The following is a 13097-nucleotide window of genomic DNA, read 5'->3' on the forward strand; positions in this document are numbered from 1 at the left end:
TTAAAGCACAAGCAGAATGTGTCTGGAATCATACAAATAACAGACTTGAAGTGCGGCAGGTTAACTTGTCTGGGTGCACTTCAACTCTTAGGTCAGTTTTGATGTCTGTGAGTTGACTTCAGTATTGTTAAGAAACAGATTTGACCTTTATAATTGAAACTGCAAGTAGCAGGCATTCAGAAATTGGCATTGTATTAATTGCTTAACCCTGGGGGAAGCTATCATTCCGGAAGCAGGATCAGATTTTTTCCAGTAAATGAAAATTAAAAATCCAGATAGATTACCTGACTGAAGAAAAGTGTCTGTCTTTATTCAGAGGTGACAGTAAACCCATGGTACAATATTTCTGAGCAGCAGGGGAATGTTATTTAGTGAACACATGAAAGAAAACAGATTTACTCACATCCAGCATGTTCCTAAATTTCCTCTCTGTTTAATCTTCTTTCCTCTGCAGGTGAAACCCAACACTGGCTTGCCAGCCCTCATGCTCCTTGCATGTGAACTTCCCAGAACCAGAGAACCACAGAATGGTTGGCAGGGACCTCACAGCCCATCTACTCCCAGCCCACGTGTGCTGGGGTTTGGTAGGGAAGTGGTCATTTGCAGTTATTCAGCAGAGCTTTTATGCTTGTGAAAGAATCGACACTTCAGGTGCACCTCACAAAGCTCGTCTGTGTTTGTCATTGTTAATCTGGAATGACTTCACCCCATTCCATGAAAAACATCTCCTGTTGTTTGGCTCCTCGGTCTGTTCTGGGGGGTAGCAGTGAGTTGTGGTTTGGTGTCTGCCTGTCTGGACTGGGAGAGAGGGGCAGCAAAGGCAGGCTTGCCCCTGCCAGCCCCTGCTCCACCACAGAGTCAGACCTTCTGCCTTTGAAGTAAGTGTAACGGCTTGATGGAAGCAGGATAGGGCCTTCACTAAATTATGCACAATATAAACACCCTTCGAGCATAAAAGCCAGTTCCTGTTTGTCCCTAGGATGAGCAATTTGCCAGTGAAGCATGCAAGAGAGGCTGAAGCTGCTCCTAGGGCTGGGTGTGCTCTCAGCCTCTCACGGCTCCAGGCAGCAGGGCTGCTGCTGCCGTGTTTCACAGGGCAGGGAAAAGGGGAAGGAAAGAGCGAGCGGGGAGGTGACAGAGGCGGCAATTCAGTCTGAGTTTATAAATGTCTGTTACAGAGAATCACAGGGTGGTTTGGGTTGGCAGGGACCCACAGCCCATCTAATCCCAGCCCCTGCCATGGGCAGGGACCCCTGCCCCCAGCCCCATCCAGCCTGGCCTTGGGCACTGCCAGGGATGGGGTAGCCACAGCTCCCCTGGGCCAGGCATTGTTGTACTGTGCTCCACTTCTTGGTTCCTTATCGGAATTATTTGCAGATAACCTGATCTTGTGAAGATCTTTGGTAACTTCTTGTTTTCCCTACCAGTTTACTAACCTGCAGGGGAATGGTGGGCTGACGGGAGCGGAGCGGGGTTAACTTCAGTTGCTGCTGTCATCATGGTCTGTCCTACTCCGATTTCAGCACATGCATTTCTTCAAGCTGTACGTCTTCATGCCTTTAGATCCTTTGTGATCTGTATTTTGAAAGTATTTCTACCTTTCTGGAAACTGAGTGACAGAAAATATTACTCTTCACTTTGATTCTATATACTCTTGCTGCAATTTCGACACCAATATTTTTATGGGAACACATTCTCTTTTCAATTCAATATCAATTTCAGTCTCACCCTCTCATGTTCTGAATAAAGATTTGATGCTGATAAAAATCCCATAAAGGCAGCACTCGAGCAGCCGTTGCCACAGGAAATCAGAACTGGCAATGGGAAATGCGAGGAGGGATTCAAGAGAGTTCTCTGCGCTAATTTAAAACAATCACTTGGGAAGGTTAAATATTTAATAAAAGTTTAAAAGAAAAATACGCAATTTCAGCAGATCACCAAAGGACCGTTGCATCCCAAACCTGCTATTATTGATGCTGGAAAGTACATTACGCAATAAAGCTGAAGCACAAATGCAGACTTCACTTTTCTGGATGTTTTTAATACAGGAGTTCTTAGTTACCAGTGGAGCACAAATCATGGCAACATTCACTACTTTGGACCCAGATTAAAAGCAAGAAACACACACATGCAGGTAAGAAAGCTGGAAGTGACGGTAACTCAGTCCTCATTCGGACTTCTCCATAGTGATGGAGAGCTCTGCCTATAAATTAGCGCGGTTGTTCTGATTTTTTGTTTGATACCATTCTTGCAGGTATATAAGGAGTGAAAGCATAAATTAGTAAAATGTTACAGTACCTTAAATTGTAATTATTCCTGCCACATATTATTCTTTGCAGGATGTTGTCAAGTTTGCATTCACAATTTCATGTCTCTTGCCTTAGGGAAAAATGATTTCTTCCTGCACTGTTTTTTTTCTCTGCTTATCCTATCCAGAGCAAGGGAGGACGAAATCTGGACTCTGGGCCCAAACTCTGGTTCTGTTGTGGTGTCAGTGGCTGCCCAGCTGCACGTGCCTCTGAAATAATCCCCATGTTTCAATCTGGCAGCAACGTAAGATGTTTCTTTGGCATCTCAGAGCATGCAGCACGCAGCGGAGTGCTGGGGAGGACAGCAGTCCATGTGTGAGCTGGGCACCGTGACTTGAGAGAAATTGTGGCTGACTTGTTTTGATGATGGAAACTTTTATTTATACGTGAAGATCTCAACTACTGGTTTAAAATTATTTTACTTGGGCGTCTAGAGAATGCAGGTGCAAAATTTTTGGGATCCATTTGAAGAAAGAAGCCTCAAGACTTTACTGCACCAGTGACCTTGGTGAACTGTGTCAGTTTAGGACTGGTACGTGAGAGATCGGGAGAAGTAGGTGGGATGTCCCTTGCTATGAAGTACAGTATTGGTGTTTTTTTTTTAAGGTTTGTGTAGCTGTACATTTGCAGTAGGATCAGAGAGTTGCATTTGCTATGCTACACTTCCTCAAAAAATGCACACCGACTATACCTGAACACACAAATTTAAAACATGTTACCAAATGAGCGCTTGGCTGCCAAGCAGTTGTAGGTTTCCACATCAGACCTTTTTGACAAAACTAAATGGGGAACAATTACATTTGTCATTATGCCAGCACTGCAGAGACAATACCCAGAGGGACAACGATATCTTGGATCAGCTGGGGTGGTGTTTCTGCTTGACACCCTGAATCAAAGCCTAGCTGAGGCCAGCACTACACAACCTGTTCTTTACTAGAAAGAAATGAGCAGTTTATAAAACAATTCTGTTTTGCTAAATGACAACATACAGTGATGCATGGGTTAGAGGAATACTTCTAGATACCAAACCAAGGTAGTCATAGGTAGTCATAAAGATCTCAGATAGCCTTCTACATGTGTATGTCATTAGAGCGACAAGAAGATTAAATGATTGCTGGAGATAATTCTTAGTTAGGCTGAATTTGTTAAGTCCTAACTATTGCAAATAATAGAAAGCATTGAGGCAATAAAGGATTGTAATAGGAGCACAGAGGCATCCCACACCCTCCCAGGGAATGAATGGTGGCATTTTGGTAAAACATCTTGGCTAAAACGTGCCCAAATCCGTCTTTATTTTTATAAGTGTTATTATTTTAACATTTCTGTTGTGGTTGAGTGTGAGGATGCCTAGACAGCAAGCAAACGAGCTCTTGGTCATTATGAACCAGCTCAGTGCAACGACCAAGTGCTTCTCATCCTTTTAGGCATTCACCTGCTGCCCAGGACATTGTGTTCCTCAGTTTTCACCTCATTTTTGCTCCACCTGTTCTAAGCCTGAACATTTATTGTGTTTCATTTAAGAATTTGCTCCCATTTGTTTTCTAACCTGTGCATGCATTCAGATGAGACATCAAGTAGCTGTGGATTCTTACAGGCACGTGTAATATATTAGGCTTATTTGCTGATCATTAGATTTATTAACATGGTAAAGTTGGCACATGGAGAGTCACCTAGTTATGCGTTAATATGGCAGTTTTAACTGTCCTGACAATACCCCTCAAATATACCCCCTCCCCCCCCCCCCCCCCCCCCCCAAAAAAAAAAAAAGGCCCAAGACTTGATTCAAGTTCACAATTTCTGTAGGTCTGGGTGTTTTTGAAGAGTTTGGTTCATGAAACGATTCAGAAAAGCTCTGTAGTATTCTGTAAAGGAAAAATCAGTGTTTCTCAGATGGCTCTATAAATAAATTTGGTAGCTTCAGAAATAAGTGAAGGTATTTTGAGAGCTCCAGGCGTGTTTTTGCACATAATGCTCTGGTGAGCTAACAGAGGAAATGAACTTCCTCTTGTTTGCAAAATAGAAACCCCCTCAAGTTCTTAACATTTTTTCCATGCTGCTCGGAGAGTTAAGCTATGACGCAGGTTTTTCTTGTCGATCACAAGCTTCCACACCTAGCATGTTCCTGAGCTCTCCTACAAATCCTCAAAGAAAGATGACAGCGTTAGCTAGTGAGGATGCAAACCAGCACACTCAGTTAGGTCAGAATCACAGGTATGGGAGAATAAAGTGTGTTCATATAGCCAACCTATAGAAGAAAATTGGAAGAACAGGTAGTGGTGTGTTTGTGTCATTTTTCCATTCTTTTTTCCCTTTTTTTTTTTAAAAAAAAAAGTTGGTTTAATGTACTATTCAACCCAGGGTCATTTAGCATAGAAGAGAGAGTTCTCTGGTACCTCTGAGAACCTCCTGTCCTTGTTCTCTTCTGGACCTCGCACTATTTCTGCCATTAAGCCATTTCTGTCCTTTAGGCAAAGGTGAGCTTGGCAGTTACCAGGATGATTTCCAACTGTAAAGCTCCCAGCACAAGAGCTGGGACAGCACCAAAGAAACAGGAAACACCGGTTTTAAAAAACAACATGTTTTTACTCACCAACCTGCAGGAACATTACTGAGTGCTCTACAAGCACTGTTTGGTTTGCTGACCTTTTGGGCCACGTGGTCTCCATGCAGCATGCGGAGCGTGGCATCTGTGTGCCTGTTATCGAGCACAAGGTGCAGAGGAATCTCGTGTTCACGCACACCTGCTGAAGTGATGCTCCAAGAAGTACTCTGTGTGACGGAGCAGGTGGAGGAGCTTGCAACTTGCTTATGCAGGTGATCAGTCAGCTATCAGAACTGTTGTAATGTGGTGGATGTTAAAGCAGCTTCATAAGCGGAATATTCTAAATATACACGTGGAATAATAAACCACTGGTAATCTTCTGGAAGGAAATGGTGTTCTGACATTCAGAGCTTACTTCTCCCAGATTTGAGACAGGATTCGAACTTTTTTCCATTGACTCCAGTACAACTAAAAATAAACCACCTAATTTTTAAAGGCATACCTTTAGGCTTTACATAGTTACATGGTTATCCTCAAGGAGCAACTTTAGGGCTGCTAACCCTTACAGCCCAAGCACAGCTTAGGTGTCTAAAAATGGATATCTCAGTTTTTGTTTCCCAGCCAGGGGAAGCGAGGCAAAAAGCTCCTCAGGTGCACGTGAGAGATCTGTGCCAGAACTGGCTCGGAGCTGAGATCTCCTGCTGCTCTCCTCCAGCTCCTCTGCACGAGGCTGCCGTGGCTTTGCCCTCTTCTTCTGGAGCTTATCATATTACTTGGAATTTACTCTGTTCGTTTAATGCCTTGAAGCCCCTGCTGAAGTCTAGACCCCCCAAAGACAGAGATGGTCCATGCCACAAGGAGCATGCAGCTGATATACTAGAGGGAATAAAACGCACATAAACAGAAGCAGATGGGTGAAGAAGGTAGGCAGGATGTGGCCTGAAAAATAAATAAATAAAATCGCATCTCACAGGTCCATACCAATTTTTTGTCAAGCTTTCATGGACATTGGTGGCAAGGAGGGGAATGTGGCCTGTGCTGGTTTTAAAGAATCCTTGAAGGAGAACCAAGACATGACTTTGTGATTGCTTCCTGAGAGCCCCTCAGGACTGCAAGGGGTGGCTCAGGGGAGGAAGCAGGAGAACCTTCATTTGAAAGTCAAAGAGGTGACAGAAACTCCTACTCGATGTGTATTGGTGAGGTCAGAGTAAGACAGGTGTAACCCACATGGCCTCTCGCGTGCTCCATCGAGGTTGAATTGCACGAACAAATGGCTTCTGTAGAGATGGCAAGGGGATACTAAGGTCACAGAGCCCTATTTTCTTAAAGCGGTGAGACCCAGGGAGGCTGCACGGCTCCAAAACATGCTGGAGATGTTGCAGTGCCTTTGCCAAGTGTGAGACTGCAGCACCGTGCTGCTGGCGCCTCATGGACAGCAGTAATGACGAGCTTTCAGAGCACCCAGCAGGGCTCCGGCTGGAGAGAGAGGAATAAAAGCCAAGATAACCCTGAACAAGATGTGCAAGAGGAGCAGTGGCAGCGGCAGCCAGTGGCACAGGCAGGAGGAAGGGGTGCAGCTCGGGCATTGGCTAAGACATATCCAAGACACTTTAGGATGATGCCTTGCAAGGTGATCTCAGTTTATATTTCAGTAGATCCACTTAGCAGACATGGCGGTAGGATTCCTGATGGTTCTGTTCTACCAAGGTTATTTTCCTTGCTAGGAGAAGGCAAGCACGGACAAGCAACTGCTTGTGCCAGTCTGACAGGCAGCTGCTCTTGGGCAACGAGGGATGTGGGGCTGACAGCGTGCTCAGCTCAATTTCTCTCCTCTGAGCAAGGCTCTTGGCCAAGCTCTGCCCTCAGACCTCTCACGCTTTGCACCTGTACGCACGCATCACACTGCTGGAGAACAAACAGTCCCTGTGAAACATCGCAGAGCTCAGCCTGCTTCGTTCCCACTGCCCCAGCCCTGCTACTCCAAAGCCATGTCGGGAGTGCACCAAACGTCATGTGCCATGCTTCAGTCACTGTGCACAGGCCGGGGACTTACAGTTTGGGAGCCCTGAGGTGGGATCTGACCTCAGCAAGGCTGGGCAGGCACTGCAGGCTGCGCTCAGAGCGTGGCTCTGTGGTGGGTGGGCTGTGTCGAGTGCAGGGTTTGGAGCTGGGGAAGCCCGGGCTGTGATGGCAAGTAGCTCCAAGATAGAACTGCATGAAGGCTCTTCACCTGGGTGAGATGAAAGCAATCTTGTTGGGTTTTCTTGTTCTTATGTTGTCAAAGAGCCAGAGAGGAGAGCATTAACGGCAAGCCTTAGGAATGGCTAAAAAGGAGGTGGCTGTAGTGGCAGACAAGGGGGCACGCAGAGGCTACTGCCTTCTGAGCTCTGCTGGAGTGCCTTCATCTGCCTGCTGCGTTCCCCAGCATGTCTTGTAAGCTGCAGTGCCTCTCGATCCATACCCACGTGGGATGGCAGTGCGAGGTGTGTGACGGAGCGAAGGCTGCGCTCGGTTCCCTCTGTAGATTGCGTAAGAAGCAGAGATGATACAACACGGGTTTTGTTTCACTGAAGTTTGACAAGTCCATGGAGCTTTCCTACCAGGTCTGTTTGGTTAACGACAGATGAGTATTGTTGTATTTAATGCGCTAAAGCCACTGATAATGCCTTTAAAATCTTTCTCAGAAACCAGGGCAGGTCTTCAAAGGCTGTGATCATTCTTGGCCTCCATTATGAGAAAGTTAAGTATGTTGTTAGTACACATTTGGGCTTTCCCCAAGCCATGGAAAACACCTGGAAAGCCTATGAAACACACTCTAACACCTCCTGAAAAATCTTAATTTGGATAAAGTCGCATATTGTCTCTGTCTCCCTTTTATTCTTAATGTAGGGGAGAAAAACCTCCTTCAAGCAACGTAGACCTTTTGGAAAACTGTACAAATCCTCTGGGGTGACGCTGCCTCTGAAGGCTGTGTAATGCAGACTATGAAAAGCTGCCAGGGCAACCCAAGGGCTTCAGCCACCACCATCGGGGCCGGTTTTGCAGGAGCCCACCTGCTGAGGTGACACACTGGTGGGAGATCCACCAGCAAAGAAGTGGTGGTGCTGGTGATGTTACTGCATCACTTGCACCGCAAGCCTGCTTGGAAGCCTGCTTAGTGAAATGCATTTCTTTAGTCGTGTGATGTTAGAAACACCGAATCTTCCCAGGAATAAAAGCTGGCCAAGCTGCAGCTGTCACAGCAAGGCACAAGTGCTTTGGATTTAAAACAAAACAAACAAACAAACAAGAAACCAGCACAAGTCGTAAAAATTATGATCTTATGTAGATGACACTTCTGGTGTTCTCTAAGTGACGCAGGGATAACAGTGGCTGGATTTTATACTTACAGAGTGGCTAGGTAAAAGAGAATTACCTAATACGTTTTTTATCTGGGACCGTTACAGTTACAACTGTAAGTTGTAACTCCTCAGCTGGCTAGAAATGTGCATGTAGCAACATGGCCTCTATTAGTAACGTGGAAATGCACACAACAAGCTGAACTCTACAAATTGTCATTTCTCTAACTTACGGTGCTTTGACTCAAGTGCAGTATATAATTATAATCCCAAATTAGATGTGAGTGGTGATCTGCTGGAGGGTAGGAGGGCTCTGCAGAGGGATCTGGACAGGCCGGACCGATGGGCTGAGGCCAGCTCTCTGGGGTTCAACAAGGCCAAGTGTCGGGTCCTGAACATGGGGCGCAACAACCCCATGGCGCACAGTGGGCTGGCGAAGGAGTGGCCGGAAAGCTGCCTGGTGGAGAGGGACCTGGGGGTGTTGGTCAACAGCCTGATGAATATGAGCCAGCAGTGTGCTCGGGTGGCCAAGAAGGTCAATAGCATCCTGGCTCGTATCAGGAATAGTGCAGCCAGCAGGACCAGGGAGGTGATCGTCCCTCTGTGTTCAGCTCTAGTGAGGCCACACCTCGAGTGCTGTGTTCAGTTTGGGGCCCCTCACTACAAGGACATAGAGGTGCTGGAGTGTGTCCAGAGGAGGGCAACGAAGCTGGTGAAGGGTCTAGAGAACAAGTCTTACGAGGGGCATCTGAGGGGGCTGGGGTTGTTTAGCCTGGAGAAGAGGAGGCTCAGGGGAGACCTTACTGTGCTCTACAGCTACCTCAGAGGAGGCTGTAGTGCTGTGGGGGTCAGTCTCTTCTCCCAAGCAACAAGCAATAGGACGAGAGGAAATGTCAAGTTGCACCACGGAGGTTTAGGTTGGATATTAGGAAAAATTTATTCACTGAACAGGTTGTGAGGCATTGGAACAGGCTGTCCAGGGAAGCAGTTGTGTCACCATCCCTGGTGGTATTTAGAAGACGTGCAGATGTGGTGCTCTGGGACACGGTTTGACACCCCATGGTAGGCTTGGCTGCACTAGGTTAATGGTTGGACTTGATGACCTTATATCAAGATCATCACCTAAATGATTCTACAATACACAGCCTCTGTACAACTGAAACCTACTGACATATTCAAAAAAACTTAGGGCATTAAATGTATAACTTGGACATGGCAATTTTTTAAATTTCTTTTGGACCAGAGGTTTCTATGAATACATCAAACTTAGGGTAAAATTAATTAACAGCAAAGAATGTAAATATCTAATTCTGCAACACATCTGTGAGAACTGCTGAATTCAGATTCGTTAGGATGACTGCACTGAGTGGGAATACTGATCAATATTTTCCTTGCAGAGGTCATAATGCAGAGAGAAAACACGCCCTTCGGCATGTCGCAGTTTACCTGTGTATATTATAGAACTCAATCTTTGAAGATTTTTTTTTCTATGTAATTACAATTAAAGGAAGCTTAGTCTCTCTGAAAGGCATGTGAGTGTGGGCCCTCTAGATGGGGTTCCTGCACTGTTCTGAGGAGTACCGGCTGCTTTGGGACCTCAGGTTCAGATAGGATCCCCCAGAAAGGAGGAGCCCTGGCTCCACAGCCTCTCCTCCACCGCCATACCCTGGAGTCCTTCATCTCTCCCGTGTGCCAGAAAAAACCACAGGAATGAAGTCAGAAGGATGTAAAGAGGCTGCTTATCCCACCTTCAACAGCCTGCGAGCGCTGCAGACTCTGCTCTTCAGCTAATGACTCCATATAGGATAGAACGCGGTCATTTATTACAATAACCCAAGTGCGAGAGGGTGAATGCCTGCGAGCTGAAACTGGACACCACTCAAATTGGCAATAAGGTAAGTTATAATGGGGGGTGGGGGGCAAAATTAACCTTTCCAACAACTTCCCTAGACCCATGGAACACCATGGCACCGGAAGTTTTGACTGGATTATTATTTTTTTTTTTTTGAGAAATGGTTTAATGCAAGTGCCATTTTGAGTTGTATCTCTTACCAGACTAAATTATCACAATTTTCTGGCCGTCTCCCTCTACAGTTTGAGCTGCACCCTGTCCCAGTTAAAATATTAACTAGAATAAATGCAACTGTTAGATGTCTTGCAACATGACTACTCGGTTTGGCAATGCACGTAGACTCCGCATAATGCATCGAGGCTGACTTCAGCCTGCACGACTATTCCACTGGCACCTGCTTTCAGAAGGAACTTGTGTGATCTGAAGGGACGTTAAAAAAAACTTTCCCAAAGGGTCAAAAGGACTTTTTGTAGAGTCAAGAACAGAAATGGTTTAATGCTGGTTTTGGTCCGTGCTGTAAAGTCCCAGGATCACTCCTCTTCCCAGCCAGCAAGCCGGCTGGATCTGGGAAAATCACCGTCTTTCTCTTAGGTGTTCTTGGAGTTTCTGAATGAGCAGATGTGATGAACTTGTCCTCTCCAGATGACCAGAAAAGTCTATTAATATATCTGTCCCCATTCCAGAAGCAAAAACGTAAGGTGTTTCTGACTGGAGGTTTAACAAAGAACTGCTGGCGTTAGTTGCACAGGCAGTCTCAATTTCCAGGTAGGGTCTGCTGTAGCTGTTAAATGAGCTGGACTGTAATCTATCTGTAGCCTAAATGACCGAAACCCAGTCTCAACAATTACCTGGTGGTAGAGCTCTTGTAGCAGTCAACTTTGGCTATGATGAAGGGTGGCTGGTTTTGGATACTGGCAGGAGGAGAAAGTTGCTCTGAAGTCAACCTCAAGTGACTAAATAGTGACTGATGGATAACAGCTTTCGGAATAGTCCTTGATCACTTTACTGACCTTGATTAGTATTTTATGAATAATATTCTTAAAGGGCTTTTCAGCATTTATTTTGCTCCATCTTTTGTTTGCCAAAAGAAAATAAATAAATAAATAGTCCACCAAAACGTACGTTCATAAACCTTTAAGTTGTAGATAAATGTGAAGGCCGTTGTGCCTTGTTTGCATGTTACAAGGATCCAGATTTTCTTTAAGTGTTGGATTGATAATTCTAGGTAATCCTAGTGATAATTCAAACTACAGCTACTCACTGCAGCATCGTGTTTAAGCACTGATAAATATTCTTTTTTTTTTTTTTTCCCTCAAACTTATTTCACTGAAAAAGATCAGAATTATCTTTGAACCCGTTAGCCAGGAGTACCAACTTTCATTGAATTCTACTCCCTTCTCTTTCCCCCTGTTAAGAAATTCTCACTCTCTTTAATTCAGTTTAATAATTCTGTTGAAGGCATCATGCCTTCTACACTCCTACAAATTCTCAGCTTTCCTTAATTTGAAACATTAAATGTTCAAACTTCAGATTCAAACACTTAAAAAAATGAAGCCAGCTCCCTTAAAATGCAAGTGCTAGCCTGGCCTTTCTAAATTGGGCTCTGAAGTGAAACTTAAGCTGTAAGCAACACCAGATTGTTTCAGGACTGCGTGGATATGGTCCACGATGCAGGTGCAGTTCCGTGAGTGAAAAGAGTTGTGTTTGTGTCTTTGTCTTGAGTACTTTTCATAATAAAACTGCAGACGAGCTCCTCTGAACAAAGGAGGGAGCCAAAGGAGCAAGGAGCCTTTGCAACCACCTCCCTGCTTTGGTTGCCTTGATAGTTAGCACGGCATGAAAGCATTAGAAGCTCTGAATGCACATGGGAAGGATTTGGTGAGTACCAAAAGAGTAAGTTGTGTAAACAGAGTGGAGCAGTTACCGAAGAAGCTGCTAAGGATATGCCAAGCAAGGAAGTCCCCATATCCTTTAGTAAAGAATCCGCACACATATGTGTGTGACCCTAAGCCAGAAACCTCTTGGTTTCACCTCCCAAAGCAGAACCAGATGCTCCATCCTGCTGGAGGAGGGAAAGAAGACGCATTCACTGGGTCAGATAAGGAACTGAAGGAAAGGTAGCATCTTCAGTTTGGCTTTCAGATGTTTATCTGTGCTCCTGGTGTATTTTCCCTTTGTTTAACTTTGGATATATCATTTTCTTATCCATTTTCAGGAAATGCCTGCAAAGCTGCAGCAACCTTGTGCACCTTGGGGCATGGGAATGAGAGAGACTAGTAAAGGAAGGTATAAAGGGAAGTTTTTTCCTCCTCAGAAGCCTGATGAATGGTGCATAAATACACATAAGGTTTTTAAATTGCATTTGTAACAGGGATGAGAGCAGCAGGAACAAAGATATATTTAAATACACACTTATGTATTTCATAACTATATTTAAAGGTGTTAAAGAACAACAAAGTTATGGGAGAAAATGATACTGCGAAAGAAAGGAAATAAGCAATTCACAGGAACAAAAGAACTATGGGATGAGAGAAACTTGTCTGGTGAATTGTGTGTCATGCATTGCAGACACTGAGTGGTTTGTTTGTACAGTCTAGTAGGTGTATGTTTGAGTACAGCATTATTCCTATTTCCCCCTAGGTTACAAGATCCAAGGAAATGGTTCTGGTTGAGCTAAAAAGAACAGTGAAATGGGCGATGTTTCCAAAGGGGAGGTATTATTCACTTACTGGGAAGGTTTGAGAATTCCTCTTGCAACGATTGGCCTTGGTCCCTCTCTCTTGTTTATAGCTTGAATTAGCAAGTCACATACTGAATTATGCCAAGTGACAGAAGGGAAAATTTCTGCGTGTGGATTCATGCTCCCACAGGGAATTGGCTTCCTTGGCATATCAGTGTTTTCAGGCACTGGTGACCCTTTGAGTGAGAAATGGAAAGAAGAATGATGAGGCAGATTTTCAGACAGGCACGCACAATTAAACACATTTGAATGTGCCTTATTTATGCTCATAAGGAGTTGTTTGTACTTCTCTCCTGACATGTTTCAGCCTACTGTA

The 13097-nt window shown here is 44.8% G+C and overlaps 1 long non-coding RNA gene across 1 annotated transcript in view; it reads right to left on the bottom strand.

Annotated features, from left to right (window-relative positions):
- Nucleotides 1–12895, bottom strand: part of LOC310900738 — a 20757-nt gene extending 7862 nt beyond the window's left edge. Inside the window, exons 1-2 of the long non-coding RNA XR_014585356.1 lie at nucleotides 12771–12895; nucleotides 1437–1609 (exon numbers count right to left, since the gene is read on the bottom strand). This is a non-coding gene — a long non-coding RNA (uncharacterized lncRNA). The remainder of the gene's footprint in view (nucleotides 1–1436; nucleotides 1610–12770) is intronic.
- Between the last annotated feature and the right edge of the window lie 202 nt (nucleotides 12896–13097).

Source organism: Anser anser (genome assembly GCF_964211835.1).
Source record: "Anser anser genome assembly, chromosome: 5".
NCBI lineage: Eukaryota > Metazoa > Chordata > Aves > Anseriformes > Anatidae > Anser > Anser anser.